Source organism: Lissotriton vulgaris, chromosome 3_1, assembly GCF_964263255.1.
Source record: "Lissotriton vulgaris chromosome 3_1, aLisVul1.2, whole genome shotgun sequence".
Lineage (NCBI taxonomy): Eukaryota > Metazoa > Chordata > Amphibia > Caudata > Salamandridae > Lissotriton > Lissotriton vulgaris.
Genome location: NC_141689.1, coordinates 1,740,319,030 through 1,740,334,266, shown reverse-complemented (window position 1 = coordinate 1,740,334,266; position 15,237 = coordinate 1,740,319,030).

The window sequence follows — 15,237 nt, the reverse complement described above, 5'->3', positions numbered from 1 at the left end:
GTGGTCTTATCGTGTATCTTTTATATAAAGTGTATACTCGTTTTTATAAAACTCGTATGGAATCTATTTGTGGTGTCATCATTGGGTTATTGGGAGCGTGGTTGCAAATACTTTACACATTTGCAGTGAAAATAAGCCTGGCTGATCGTGCCAAGCTACCGATAGGGTGAGCAGGGCTATCTAAGAAGGTGACCTTCCTTTCTCTGACGTTCAAACGCGGGTCCCTACTTGGCCTAAGGTACCTACCTCAGCCAACCAGGGATCCCGGGTCTAACAAGCGTGTTTTACAATATCACAGCATGAAATGGACACATGCATAATTTTCCAACTGTAAGACAAAGAATGTAGTGTATGGGATCATTTGCCCTTGTGGAAAAGCAAGGAGAGCCATCACAGAAAGATCCAACCTAAATCCTGCATTCAGCGCAATAAACAAACTGCTTCACTTGTAAGTAATTTTCCCACGTATGTGCACAGTCCCAACAACATAAAATGGATTGTACTAGAAGTCACCAGCTCTAACCTGAGAAGTAGAATTTCAAAAGCTCTATTACTAAAGAAAGATGCATTCCTAATTTTGAGATGTAATACTGTCATTATGAGATGTCTGAACTTGAGAAAATGTATTTACACACCACTGTCAAATCTGCACATCAAGTTAACTGTATGCTTCCAATGGATTAAATAGACTGTTTCAGACACCGAAGTACTACCCAATATCATGACACGAGTGCCATTTAAAATCCCCCTGTAGGAAAGTGAGTTTCTGTTGCAGTAACCCCCCCCCCCACTTTTTGCCAGATTACTGATGCACTTTTTCTTGGTGTGGCCTGGGTCCCTGCCAATCAGGGTCCCAGGGCCTGTGTTATTTCCCCAAAACGAACCCGATTGGCATATCTAGCCACAGGTCATCCCCTTGTAAATGGTACCACAGGTACCCAGAGCACTGTGACCAGGGAAGACCTCTAAGGGCTGCAGCATTTACTATGCCACCCTTAGAGGCCCTGTACCTTTACACATACACACACTGCCTTTTCCATGCTGCATGTTTTGGTGCAGAACAAAGTAGTCGACATGGCACACATCCCTTTGTGCCATGCCTACAACCAACTGCCCTGGCATAGATGAGTCACCCCTCTAGCTGGATACCCTATGCCAGTGGTGAGGGTACAGGTGCGTGAGCCCTGTACCCCAACAGTGTCTAAGTCCATTCTCAGACATTGTAAGAGCAATGCTGCCATTAAGAGTATATGGTGCTGGGAGTTTGTCATTACGAACTCCACAGCACCATAATGGCTACACTGAAAACTGAGAAGTTTGGTATCAAACATCTCAGCCCATTAAACCCTCACTGATGCTAGTGTGGGATTGAATGAAAAATGCACACAGAGGGCATCTCAGAGATGCCCCTGAAAAACGACCAGCTTCTGGTGGGTTCCCTGACTGGTACACACCAGCCTGCCACCAAGAGACATGTTTCTGGACCCCTAGGGTGGGAGCCTATGCTTCTGAACCCAGAAATGAAGCCTTTCCTGGGCTGAGATGTTCACACCTCCCCCAGTCCAGGAGGAGCCATCTATGGCAGGGGAGCTTCAAAGGCCTGACAGCCTTTGTAATGCGACCCTCAGCCTCTCATGCTATTAGGAGCAAGCTCCCTTCCTGTCTCCCCTCCCTGTCGGCAGGAAGACGGGCTGGAAAAAATAGCCAGCCCAGGAGGTGTGCCCACCTCTGCCAACTCCACCCCTCAGGTGGGGGAGGCAAGGTCAAGCCCACTCTCCATTGCTCGCCATCTTGCAGATGGCCGGCACTCCTGAATCAGGACTAGGGATTGTGCTCACTCCCCCAGGTGGGGTGAGCACACCAAGGGTGTAGTCACCCTTAGGTCAGTAGCCCATTGGCTACTGACCTCAAGACCTCTAAAACAGCCCCTAAATACAGTATTTAGGGAGCAGCCCAAGATGGCAGATCCAGAAACCACAAGAAAAGAAGATAAGAAGAAGGACGAAAAGCCGTGCAGAGCTAACAAGAGGATGACGCCCACTGACTTGGCCCCAGCCCTACAGGCGTGTCTCCCATCGAACCTGTTCCTAAAAAATCCCGGTGTGTCCTGCAGCCAGCAACCTCAAAAACCCAGGAGGACCTGCCTGCCTTCACTTCAAAGACTAAATCTCCAGTGAACACCAGACATGTTCAAACTGCAGCTTCTGGTGCCAGCAAGAGTCCGCAAATCCAGCCCACTCTGCACCCGCCGAACCCGGCCCAAGCTCGAGTGGAAAAACACCACGAGGAGGTCCCCCCTCCAATCCTGACCTGAGATCCGGCTACCCCTGACCTGCCTCAAACCTCCAGACGACATCTGCAGCCTCAAACCAGAGGACCCCCCCTAACACGACCAGAGGGGGTAAGAAAATCCAACGTCCCAAGGCACCCCTGCACCTGGCGCCCCACAGCTTTGTGTGCCCAAACCAACAGTGCCTAACCAACCCTCAACATCCCAACTTACCCCTCAAAGTGGTGGTCACACCAGGAAGATCCTCGTCCCCGAGCCTGCAGTGTTTCTTAGTCCCGGAGGTTCTCCATTGGAAACAACAGGGCACCCAACTTGCCCTGAGCTAAACCCTAGGAGCTTTGCTCCCACAACCTCGTGATCTGCTTGCCAGCAGCCACCAACCAGAGACCTCCTATCCCCTATAGGATAACATAGGGCCTCAACACTCTGCACCGGGTCGCCATAGGGCCACTGAGGGTGCAACAACAGTGCATCACTGACCCTGGGAGACCCCTGAGTCTAACCCCAGAACCTTAACTCCCAGAACCTTAACTACTCATTTACTTACCTGCAAACCAATAACCGGTTTTCCTGCATAGGATAACATTGACAATTTTCCCGCCAAAAAACGATAGTGTGGAGTTTTGAAAACTAAAGATATTCTTTAAAAATCGTACAAATAACCAAAACGTGTTTTCTCACCTGTTTGCAGGACATGTCCCAGTGTGGAATCTAGGCATCCAGCACTCAGTTAGAAAAAGTAACGTAAAAGTAACTTACCTGCAATTTGTTGACAAAGCCAATTCATATCAATGTACAGCTCCAAAAAGTTTCTAAGTGTGGAGTTTTTAAATCTGAAAATATTCTTTCAAAATTGCACGAATAACAAAAATGTATTTCTCACCTGTTTACAGGAAATGTCCCAGTGCTGAATCTAGGCATCCAGCACTAGATTAGAAAAAGTAAAATAAAAGTAACTTACCTGCAATTTATTGAAAAAGCCTATACATTCCAATGTGTTGTATTTGCTAAGTGTTGCATACTACTGCTCCCCTGTAAATCAAACAAAGTATAATTTCTATTGCATTTTCAAACTATTCTATATCCAGTAACTTTTTACTAAGAAGTATTTAATGATTACCTGTACCAGGCTTGCTTGGTTCTAAAAATAAACAACAGTATATTTTTATACAAAAACAATTGGCCTAGAGTTCAGTTCTTGAGTGTGGGAATTCATTTGCTGACTGAGTGTGTACATCAAATGCTTAACACTGTCCTCTGATACTGCCTTACTGCTCGACCAAGTTACCACTATTAGAGAGTAAGGTTCTATCTAACTTTAAACTCTGCCTACCTCTGGAGACACTTGGACTCAATACACACTATATCTCATTTTGGTGTAGTATATATAAAGCCGGTTTCTTACACCCCCATTAGAGGAGCTGTGTGTATCAGATGACTGGGCAACCTAGGAAACACAGAATGGACGCAGCGTGTCATAGCCCATAGAAGGATCAATCACCATCATTATACTACTTTACTCAGAATTCTTTCCACAAGTGTGACGTCAACATGCGATGCCCAGACTTGCCATGCCATACAATGTATAATTTAATTCAAAGGTACGGCGCATTACCCCATATATTTTCAACCACAGGCACACCAGTTCCAAGTCCTAAAGAGAACCTGTGACTGCTCCAGGTTGAAACGTGCCGACAACATCATCCAGGAGCAGGAAGCAGAATTTTTTTTAGGGCAAGCTTAAAAATAGGACTGTTAAGACATCATTTTGCCTCCACTAAAGACACTACCATGATCCTACTCCATATTTCCAATGTGATTGTGTACAGAATTAATCAAAAAGAGACATTAATTGTACCTATATTGAGGAACTGTGAAAATTGAGCTGCATTCCAGTATCAACTGATAGTTTATGTATTATTTATTACTGACTGGTGACAGCACTATGCAGTTTAATTGTGTTTGTGTTAACTAATGTTGGGTATACTTTCATGGGATTTGCAAAACAATTATATGTTTGATGTCTCTGTTAAGAGATATTTATCACAAATAGTTTTGTACAAATGAATTTTGGATTAATACATTGAAAAACTTTTTAATGATCAATTGATTAGTGTCTTGATCACTTGTGAATTGAATAATTGTTATTAGTGATCGTCACAAGAGGTCTTTTGTTTCATATACTGAATTTCTGTTTGGACATTTTCCCTCCAAATGAGATGGTCATTCAGTGCCCTATTATGCTTGATGCTGGACGTCCAGGGGTCTCTCAAGGTTTTACGTCTTAGGGAGTGGTCTGAGAGGGTAAAGACCCCGATTTCACATAGTTCAGTCCCTAGAAAAATGTGAGATTTAATCAGGCGCAGGGTAACCTAGATGCAGAGTAGAGCGTGTATTTACAGGTGGGATTCTGGATATGCCATAAGTCAAACAATCCTACATCTTTTAGCCACTTCCAACTGCTTTGGGACAGGGATCCAGTCTATCCCACACGTACTGACTTGTACAGTTGTGTGTCTAAAACTGCATCAAGGTCTCCCTCATCAGTAGTTCCTGGTCAGGTGAGACGAAGACTCTGGGCAGAGCCTCTGTGAGGAACTTTTCATGGTTTTCAATTGTAAAACCATACGTCTCCCTCCATCTCCACAGTTGTGGCCAGACCTTTCTGCCTGAATGTATTGGAGAGTAGAATGCCCCTGCCTTTTTAATTGAGCCACAAGAGAAGAACTGACTGGGAAACCATTTGGATTTCAAGGGACGCCAATGGCACTTGAGTAGAAGAGTCTTGTGCACAAGGCAAATATCACACAAAGGGGGAGATTTACAAACATTATGCGTTGGATTAGCGCAACAAAAGTAGCGCTAACCAGCACACATTCTTTTTTTTGCTTTTTACTTCCTAGCTAAGCACACTCAAAGTAGCGCAAAGCAGCACAAGGCACTGCTCTGCGTTACTTGGCACCGTGAGGGCATTACATGGGTGGAACATGGGCGTTCCCTGTCAACCACCCATGCCTTTCGATGCAAAACCATATTTACAAAGATTTGTAGACATGGTTTTGCGGCAAATGTTAACGCCCTTTCAAAGGAGGCTCTAACAGGAGAACTGTTTTCATTTCTCCATGCTTTTCCGACTTTGCATGTGTGCTGCACTGTTCAGTACACATACAAAGTGGGAAAAGTTTTCAGTCATGTCTAGGCATAGTATTTTGTACAAGAAGGATACCCTTTCTGTACAAAACCTATGCTCGACTCATACACACCCTAGCGCTCTGGCTCTAAGGTGTGTGCATGGTGCAGAGCTGCTAAAATCAGCGCTGTTGCAAAGGAAAGGAAGGAGAGAGCCATATCTCTGAAGGTAAGGCGCTCTCCTGCTGACTCCCTGTCGCATCACGCAGCTCAGCCTCGCGGGGGCTGTGCTGCGTTGAATGAGTTTTTGTGAATCTCCCCCTTTGAGTCTTTAAGCATATTAAGGAGTGCCAGCATGCATGCTTTTACCATGAGTATGCATTTACCATGCATGCCTTTACAATGAATGAAAGATAAAGTCTTAAGTGTTTTTTTGGAGTTGTGACACGTGTGACAATAATTGATAAAAACATATATTTAAATTATTTAAATTGGTATTTAAGTGTTAGTGAACGAGGTGGTGGCTTAAGTGTTGTGGGGACATGGCCGACATATTGGCCAGAGCTCTCCGACCCGATGTGAGGCCTCTCAGACATTAAACCAGACTGTGGGCTTCACAGAGCCCTACACCCCAGCGGGACTGCCACAGGAGTGTCTGCTGTGGCTGGCGACCCCTGACTGACCATCTCTAGGGGATGTGCGGCAGGTAAATTGGCCTGAAGACTGATGGTGAGAAACCACTAAAATAGCAGCAGTCTGACACTGTTGAGGTGGTCACTGTCTACACTTAGGGTGACCAACTGTCCGTAAATTTAACTGTCAGTCCGTAATTTTCGTCTTCTGTCCATTGTCCGTAACAATATCTTTAACGGATGCCATTTGTCCGTAATTCTGAAGATTTTGGGTGACAGACAATAATTTTGTGGCTTTCACTCTTCAATGATTGCCCAAGAGCTTGTGTGGAGAACCTAGGATTGGCTTGAAAGCCTTCAGCCTATCCTAGTGCTCCAGGGTTCACTGCAAGACTGTTTTCATTGGCACCAATGCTTCCGGGCAAATGAGAACAACTTTAGGGCACCAGCCTTACATAACTATAGTATGTGCAGAAGCACACTTTCGGTTGTGTGTTTGTAGGGTCTGACTCCTGCATTTTTGGAAGAGTGATGTCGTTTGCAAATCCTGCCGACTCTCTCAGCCCAAGTTTCTGGACCATAGTCAGCCATTGGCTTCGTTACCCTTTGCAAAGAACTTCTCAAAAAGGTCGATAAATTTAATAAATGTGCTTTTTACCGTTCTTTTAGATGTGTGTGCATTTATTTCCAGTTCATCGAAGTATGTCCGCTGTTTTCACTGTTTGCCCTAGTGTACTTGTTCCTAGGCTCTCTCCAGCTTTCTCTCGCCCTTTTCCCCTTCAAAGTAAGCCTCACTCTTTAGGTATGAGGAATGTTGGTTAACAAGGTGAGGGGATACTGGGCCGAAGTTAATGACTTCAGTCACTGTTTTCCCCATTTACAAGGAGTCACAAGTTATTGGGTCCAAAATCGGGGAAATCATGCTTGATATGGAATTACCAAGTTCAATTTTAAATGTGTGTCCCGATTCGAGGCCTTTTGCCTGCACATTCAACAGAAATAAATTTGTTTTTACCATTTGCATTTCTGCACCCAGTAAAGCTGAAATCTGGAGAACACTATCCCATTTAACATGAAATGGGCCTCTTAGTCTTTCTGGGAGCAGGAGCAAAATATCATATCAAGATCACAGTGTGTTATTCGGTACATGCTGTTTATGATTCAAGAAACCTCATCAATGGGGGCGTGGCTTGGCGCCCGAAGAGTATGGCGGCGCACGGGTAGAGCTCTCCGGTGTGCTAGGTGGACTCCCCGGATACAGACCATTCACCCCTATGCAGGAGACAGATTTGGATGTCGGAAGAGCATGAGCATGCTTTAATATCATCAGCGACCTCGCAAACAAGACTTACAGAGTTTTATTTCACAAAGTAAGTCCGATCGCGGCTCCGTTTTCACCGCGCCGCCATTTGTTTTTCGCAATCGCGCGTTTCCTCATCTCGCATAATCAACAGTAAAAGTGCCTCAGACTTTCTATTTCCACCCGTTTGTTTGTTGCAATACTCAAAGGATGAGTCTTTTACATCCCTCTCGTTGGCAATGACTTCTCTTTGAAGAAATTTCGTAATGACTATAACTTAATGAGGTAAACACTGTGTTTTGAATGGCAGCCATTTTGTGTCTACAGAGTGTTCTGGTAATGTTTACTCATTCTGCAACTTACTCAGTTCCAACAATTTAAATCCTGTTTATTTCTGCCTCACTGGAATTTGGTCTGTGGAATTCATGTTTTCTGTGATGGAGTTTCATTGCACCATGATGCTTATCAGCTATTGAATCCTCCTTCTCCATATCTCTCTTATTATACAGCACCACTCATTGTGTCTTTTTCGACAGCTTCTCATAACGTGCAGCTTCAATTTCATCCGCATCTTCATTTGAAAGAGGTTCAACAATGCTCCAATATTTGTTTTTGCCCAAATAAATATCAACACTTTCATGTTCGCACAGTGACCCCATTTGCTTGATGCCGGTTTGACTTTCTCTTTCATAGTTGTTCATTTGCATATAATCTTTGTCTCATGGTGTTGTGCTTTATATATATCCAGACATCAGGAGAGGTGATAAGTGCAAATTATGGGCACACTAAAAACAACACATTCCTCCTCTGGAAAACCAAAACACATATTTATAAAAAAACTCAAGGATTTTCTCTGAGTTTTCCAGATTAGAAGACTTTCAGACTTCTTCATCTCAGAGCTTGGGGATAACAATGGATTCCTCTTCTGTTCCTTCGGGGAAATCTAATACCAAACGACTAAAGAAAGATCCTCCCTCACCACCTAAGTCAACCTCGCCAGTGTCCATGGAGCTCTTGCTGGAGAAAATTAGAGCTCTCCGACCCTTCATGGAAGAAACCAACGCCAAACTGCAAACTTTAACAGATAACTGGCCTCAATTGGAAACAAGGGTCTCTTCAGTGGAACAAAATGTCTCTTCTCTATAATAAACCTGTGTCAGCGTGTCTCATCTGCATTCACAAGTCTCCTTGCTCCAAAAGCAAGTAGAGGACATTGAGAATCACAATAGACGGAATAATCTTTGAATTTACGGCCTTGTAGAGGGCATTGAAGGATCTAACCCTCTCACTTTCTTCAGATCATTCCTTCCTAAATTACTACACTTGCCAGAAGGCACGATGCTCAACATCCAACGGGCACATCGTTTGGGCTGACTTCCTTCCCATTCCTCAACTTCACAACGTCCAAGAGGAGTCATCTTATTCTTTTTAGAGTAGACGGATTTATTGAAGGTGTTGTCAGCGTTCAAAGCTTCTCCATGAATCAATTGGTCAGGCACTTCTTTGTTCTTCGGACATGACTATGCCAAGGCCACTGCAAACCGACGTAAGGATTTTCTAAGCATGAGAGCTGAACTGTGGTCAATAGGAGCCAGATATGGGCTTTTTTACGCATGCCCCTTCAAAATTACTCACAACAACAGAACATTGACATACGAAGATCCTGCGCGTCTTTGAAAATTCATAAATTCTTGCCAAGCACATACTATGGACTCTTAGGGACCCTCCTCTTCATTCGCTACTTGAGATTGTATTATCCTTTGAATGGATTTTTCAAAGCTTTGTTTTTTGTCCTAATGGTTCTTATTCCATGTTTTGAAGCTCCCAGTTTCTCAAATGGTTGCCAATTTTTTTGTTATTACTAAGTCAATTATTTTATTGCACATATGATTATTGTTTGTGCTGGTTACTGTTGTCACTGTCCCTTCTAGTAATCCTTCTTATCATTATTGTTTTCTGTCTCCACAGATTTAATATCCCTGTTTTCGTGGCATCCTACCGGATTCCTGTCCGACTGACCCTGGGCGTGATGCCTACTCCATGTGGTTCCACCCCACTCCTCGTGTTTTCCGGATTGTGTTTCCTTGATTTTCCTTTTTGTAGGTATGTTTTCATTCTGTTTGCTTAACATGTTTACGTTCCTACATGTTGTACTACCCCCCTTCCTTTATTCCTTTTCCCAAATGTTCCCCTACTTTCCTTCTTTATTCACTTTCTTTTTATTCTCTTTTTGGGTGTCGTTTTCTTCTTGTCTTTCTTTGGTCTTTCTCACTTGGATATCTTCTTTGGTCAATATGCTCATCTTTCTTGTGACATTCACTTCAACACTACTTGTTTGTCATCTCTCAATATCTTTTGGATGGTTTGGGCTTTCTTTTTTTCTTTCTCTCTCATTTTTCTGGTTCGATGTGTTCCTAATATTCCATGTCGTTTAAAGTTATTACTTGTGTCTGAATTGAATCAGGACAGTATCAGAGCGGCTTTTACAGTGTTAGAGAAAAAGATGGATGATTCGAGCTGCCGCACAACTGCTTTGATGTGCCTTGCGGGGTCGACTGACTAGACCGCAAAGGAGCGGAAGGGAGCACAATCGCAGTTCTGTGCTTGTTTTGAGTATTTTCTGTGTTTTAAAGGTGTTACAATCAAGAAAAACATTGGTGTTGGCGGTGCATGGTGGGTCCGGCCACTCGGAGCTCTGAGATACGGGAGGAGGAGGAAGTGGAGTCAGCAGGGCGAGCGGAGCTCAGCTGGGGGAGAACTGCATTCGAGGTCAGCAGGGGTCGTCGGGCAGCAGCCAAGATTGTGTTTCGAGGAGGAGGTCGGGGGAGAGGCAGGCATGCATTCAACCCTATAAAGGTAATTACGGAGCAAACGGCGAAGAAGCAGTGTTCTGCTTTACACATTTCAGACACAGCGCAGATTTGGAGCAAGGAGGGTTTGGCAAACACTATTGAAGCTGAGGCAGAGTTGGGAAGCTCAGGGGGTAAATCCCAGGTGGTTAGGGGTTTGAGTGTGGTTTCAAGATACGCCCTGAGAAGTGCGGGGAGGGGGTCAGAGAAGTTTTCATTAAAGCAAATAGGTTCGCCCGATCCCAGCAATAAAAAGGTGGTAAATCTTAAGACCAAATCTACGGTAAAAAATACTAAGATGAGTAAAAGCTGTAAGAACCTGGGGAGGGGGATCATTAGAGCGAAAAATTAAGACAACTCCCTCACTTTGTTCATTCTTTAAAGTGGTGCCAAAAACTTTCATATTAAAAGGCAAATCACCTTTAAAATCAGTAGTAATACCCCCAGTATTAAAGAGAATCATCTGAGCACGGGTAGCAGTTTGGGGGGGTGTTAGGGACGTTGTGGAGGAGGCTTCAGATATTGAGTTGGTTGACTGGTCTAAGCACTTGAGCCCCAATCGTTTCCAGGTCCTGTCATTAGATATGGGTGATGTGGATAAGCCTCGCAGCCTCAGCTTGCGCTGGTTGTAAACCCAGAACAGCAGGTTTTCCCTCCCAATGTTGGTGATTCAAGTATTCCTGCGGTTGTGGTTTCGTCTGGCAGCCAGAGCAGTCCGAGTATATTAGGTGCAGAGGGGGAGAAGTCCGATCAGAGGGATCTAGGGCTGGAGGCAGGATTGGAATCAGAGAGTAGCGACCTTTCAGTTATTATCATGCTTAAACAAAGGAATATTGAGATGCATAAAAGATTTGAAGTTTCTGAATCGAATCAGGACAGTATCAGAGCGGCTTGTACAGTGTTAGAGAAAAAGATGGATGATTTGAGCTGACGCACAACTGCTTTAGAGGTTGAAGTTAAAGACCTCAGAGAGGAAGTCATGGTGCATCATAAGGAGTTAGAGGCAATTAAGAATAAGGATAGGGAACATGAGGAAAGGGTAGAAAGGTTGGAGAATATGCAGAGGAGAAATAACTTGAATATTTTGAAACTTCCGGAAGGCAACGAAGGTACCGGTATTAGGAAATATGTAGTGCAGTTATTGAAGAGCGAACTGCAGTTGGAAGAGACAGAGGAGGAGATCTCTAGGGACATTCAGAGAGTGTACCGTGATCCCTTCAGGTTGAACCCGAACCGTGCTAAGCCTAGGAGAATCTTGATAAATTTTTTGACATACGCCTTGAAAGAAAAGATTTTGGCAAGCTCCCTTAAGAAAAAGACGATTGAAGTAGATGGCGTTAGGGTGGAGGTAAGATCAGATTTGTCATCAGTTACTGCCAATAGACAATGGGAGCTTGGTGAGAGGATTGAGCCACAGAGAAAATTGGGAGCTTCGGTTCAGCTGAAATTCCCTGCGTTTTTAAAGATCATGTGGAACAATAAGATGTACTCTTTCCACTCCATTGATGAGGTTGATAGCTTCTTGGAACAGTGCCAATCTGGAGGTATGTAACCTAGGTGAGGTTATGGTTCTATGTTGTGTTCATTGGCTTGTTTAGGCTGTTTTAAAAAAGGACTCTTGGAAGGTACATCATAATTTTCAATTTAGGTGTAATATTTTCTATACACACCGTCCGCTGTAGGGCACTCATATGGCCATATGGCTGTGGGTAATCAGGATGGATTTTCCGGGGAAAGGGTGGGGGGGTTAGTTTTTTTGGGGGGTTGGGGAGGGGAGGTTCGGGAAATGGGAAAAAAATCCTCGGAAGTTTTTTTGCCCATAAAGGAAGTCAGGGTGTGTGAGTCTATTGGCTTAGGTTGGGATGAGCTTGGGTAATTTAAAAGAGCAGAGAATCCTATCTTGGAATATAAATGGAATGCGTGTGAAAAGAAGAAGGGATATGATCTTGAAATATTTGAGGGATTCTTCGGCTCAAATAATAATACTACAGGAGACTCACATGTCAGGGGATGAAAGTAAGAAACCTTTTTCGTCCCAGCGGTGGTTGGCTCATGCAATTTATACTCCTCAGACAGCTGTTACAAAAGGGGTTTCAGTTTTAATTAAGCAGGGCTTAAATATTTCAGTTGAGGAGAAAGCAGCCGATGTACGAGGAAGGTGGTTGATTGTTAAGTTAAAGATCTGTGGGTAAATGTTTGTTGTGGTGGGTTACTATGGTCCAAGCCAGGATGATATGGCTAGGGAGTTATTGAATTTTTCAAGACAGATCATTATGGCAGGGGATTTTATTACTGTCCTGGACCACAAGTTGTATCGATCTGAAGGGAGCAGAGCTGCTGTGAACCCTAGAATGTCAAACAGATTTAAGGTGATGATGTCTCAGCTAGGGCTGTGTGATATATCTGGAGATCCAGGTCTGGACAGCAGCTAGATTTTACGTTCTATAAATACAACCATAAATCTCAAATTGATTACTTTTTGGTGGATTCTAGGCTGGTTGACTCAGTGGTTCAGGTGGGCCATGTTGGAGTACACCTTTCTGATTATTCAGCGATTACTCTTTGGTCGGCGATAGGGGACAGCATATCGGGTTCGATTTGGAGGTTAGATCGTATGGTGCTCTCTGATCAGGAAGTCCTGGAGCTTTTGAAGGAGGAGACAGAAATATTTTTTTAGAAGAATCTGGGATCAGCCAGGATAGAGATTGTCTGGGATGCATATAAGGCATTCTTACGACGGAGATGGGGGCCAAAAAAGGAGACTCTATTATGGAAGGGTTGCAGACTTGGAGAAGAAGATACGTCAGTTGGAGGCAGATAAGGTGAATTCTGGTAGAAATGTTTCAAATGAAAGGGACCTTGAAGAGGTAACAGAGTTAAAGATAGATCTGCTAGGAATCCTGAGAGAGAGGGTTAAGGAAAAGTGGGACTCTGGTCAACTGGCGCCTTTCGAATATGGTGCGGGTTGCAGTAAACTGTTAGCCTGGAAGACAAAGAAGGATCAAATTCGGAATTTTATTTAAAAAGTAAAGAGCGTGGAGACGGGGTTGATGATCACAGATAACAAAGGAATAGCTGCTGCCTTTCATGAGTACTTTGTGAAGATCTATAATGAGGATATGATGGTCGAAGAGCAGGCGGTACAGAGTTGGGTGGAACTTTTGGAGCCTTTACCAGATGAGTTTAAGGATGTTTTATATCAGGAGATAACCGAGTTGGAGGTTGAAGAGGTTATTAAGGGGGGGGGGGGGAAGAGGCAAAGCACCTGGGCCAGATGGCCTTCCCGCTGAAGTTTATAAATCTTTGGTTGGGATATTAACACTGATTATATGTCAGCTGTTTAATCAGATATTCTTGGGTAATGCGTCTCTGACCCCTTCTTGGAATGAGGCGGATTTTACATTAATACCGAAGCCAGGGAGGTCACCAAAATGTATGGATTCATATCGGCCCATCTCATTACTTAACTCCGATTATAAACTCTTTGCTAAAATTATGGCCGATAGATTGAATGGACATTATTCCACAGTTAGTTCACGGGGACCAAAAAGGTTTTATAAAGGGTAGATACTTGAAAGAGTTGACTTTCTCACTTATTGGCATTATAGCTATGGCCTCAGCCCACGATCTTCCCTTGGTGGTTATCGCCCTAGATGCCGCCAAGGCGTTTGATCATTTGAATTGGGTGTACTTGCACGCCTTAGTGAAACATCTTAATTTGGGGCAGAATTTTAGTAAATCTCTTTCAGCCATATATCAGACTCTCTCGTCAAAGGTGTTAGTGAATGGGATACTCACTCCGCCAGTGCCAATCATGCGAGGTACCAGACAAGGGTGCCTTTGTCCCCACTTTTGTTTGACTTATACATAGAGCCCCTAGCATGTAAGATCAGATCTGTTGAAAATATCGTCTCCTTTGAATTTGAAGGTTGGTCTAAAAAGATCGGTCTATATGCAGACAACATTATATTTATACCCCTAATCTACATCAGTCAATGGGTTGTCTTTTAGATTTAACCAAGGGGATTCGGGCTGTTTCAGGATATGATATAAATAAGTTGAAAACAGAAGTTATGGCATGGAATATAAACATGGAGGGTACTGTATGTAAAAACGAGATGAGATATCTTGGAGTTAGGATTACTCAGAATATTGGGGAACTGACTAAAGTCAACTTCACTAAGCTAGTTTGCGAGGCTGGACACATCTACCACTAACTTTGGTCGGACGAACTTGGTGAAAATGATGGTTCTGCCGAAGTTAACGTTTTTGTTTGAAACAGTTCCCTTGTCATTTAAGAAGGAATGGTTTGCAAAACTACAGAGCGAGATCAGTTCGTTCTTGTGGGCAAGTCTTGGAAGAAGCTAGAAGAAGACTGGTTAAGGGAGGTTTAGCGGCCCCAGACTTGCAATTTTATTCATGGGCCTTTTTGTTGAAAAACAGTAGAATGCTGTTGGACATCCCGAACAACACTGTGATAGGGAAAATGTTTTCTGCAAGGCTTAGAAAGCAAAACTTTAATGAAAAGTTTTTTTTATATAAATGTGCTGATCCGAAATTCCTTAAAAAGATCAGGTTAAAGGTTTTAAGGGACTACGTAGAAACTTGGTTTAGAATTAGGAGGGCATTAAAGATTCCATACTTTAGCCAGATGGCATCAATTTGGGATGCACCATGATCTCTCCTCTGGCCGAAGGATGCATTGACCCGACCTTTAAAGAAGATGGGTCCTCAGAGATGGAAGGAGCTATTCCCGGATGGGAAGTTGGTCTCTTGGAGTTACTCTGAACAAGAGTGGGGCCGTAGCTTTTCTAGATTTAAGTATCTGAAGATCCAGAGCTGGTCGGTGGTAGTGGGGGATCAAATTGGAACTTATAACGAGCTGGAAGAGAAGCTGTTTTCAAACTGTGCATTTATAAAAGAAGTTTCGTTGTGGTACTGGCTGATGTTAGAGATGGAGGACGGCCCTTTTCAAGTTACCAGAGATCCTGTGGGGAGATTCCTTGCCAGAGATTGCTACAGAAGACCAATGGCAAG